Source organism: Myotis davidii, unplaced genomic scaffold, assembly GCF_000327345.1.
Source record: "Myotis davidii unplaced genomic scaffold, ASM32734v1 scaffold3211, whole genome shotgun sequence".
Classification (NCBI taxonomy): Eukaryota; Metazoa; Chordata; class Mammalia; order Chiroptera; family Vespertilionidae; genus Myotis; species Myotis davidii.
Window position 1 is genome coordinate 235,180 of NW_006282526.1, and position 344 is coordinate 235,523.

At 68.0% G+C, this 344-nt stretch overlaps 1 protein-coding gene across 1 annotated transcript in view; it reads right to left on the minus strand.

Annotated features, from left to right (window-relative positions):
* The window catches only part of SHANK2 (SH3 and multiple ankyrin repeat domains 2), a 95,082-nt gene that overhangs the window by 24,756 nt on the left and 69,982 nt on the right, over nucleotides 1-344 (minus strand).

The window sequence follows — 344 nt, forward strand, 5'->3', positions numbered from 1 at the left end:
GACACGTGTGCCCGCTGCTCCGGCCGTGTGGGGGCAGCAGCCCGCACAGATCCGCCGCCCCCGCGGCCACACCCGTCTTACATCCTCCTCCTGCTTCGCAAAGTAAAGAAGCTTCATGGAGTCCCTCCCCCAAAGCAAGAGACGTGCCAGCCGGGCCCTGTGGGCTCCATGGACCCACGGCCTGGGTGCCAGGAGCGCGTGGCAGGGCGGGCAGAGGTGCCAAGGGGCATGTGCTCGATGCTTACAGACACCCTCCCACGAGAGGGGCAGGCAAAGGGGCCAGGGGACACCGTGTCCACAGGAACAGGACAGGACCAGGACGGGCGCTCAGCTCCCCGCTCCTC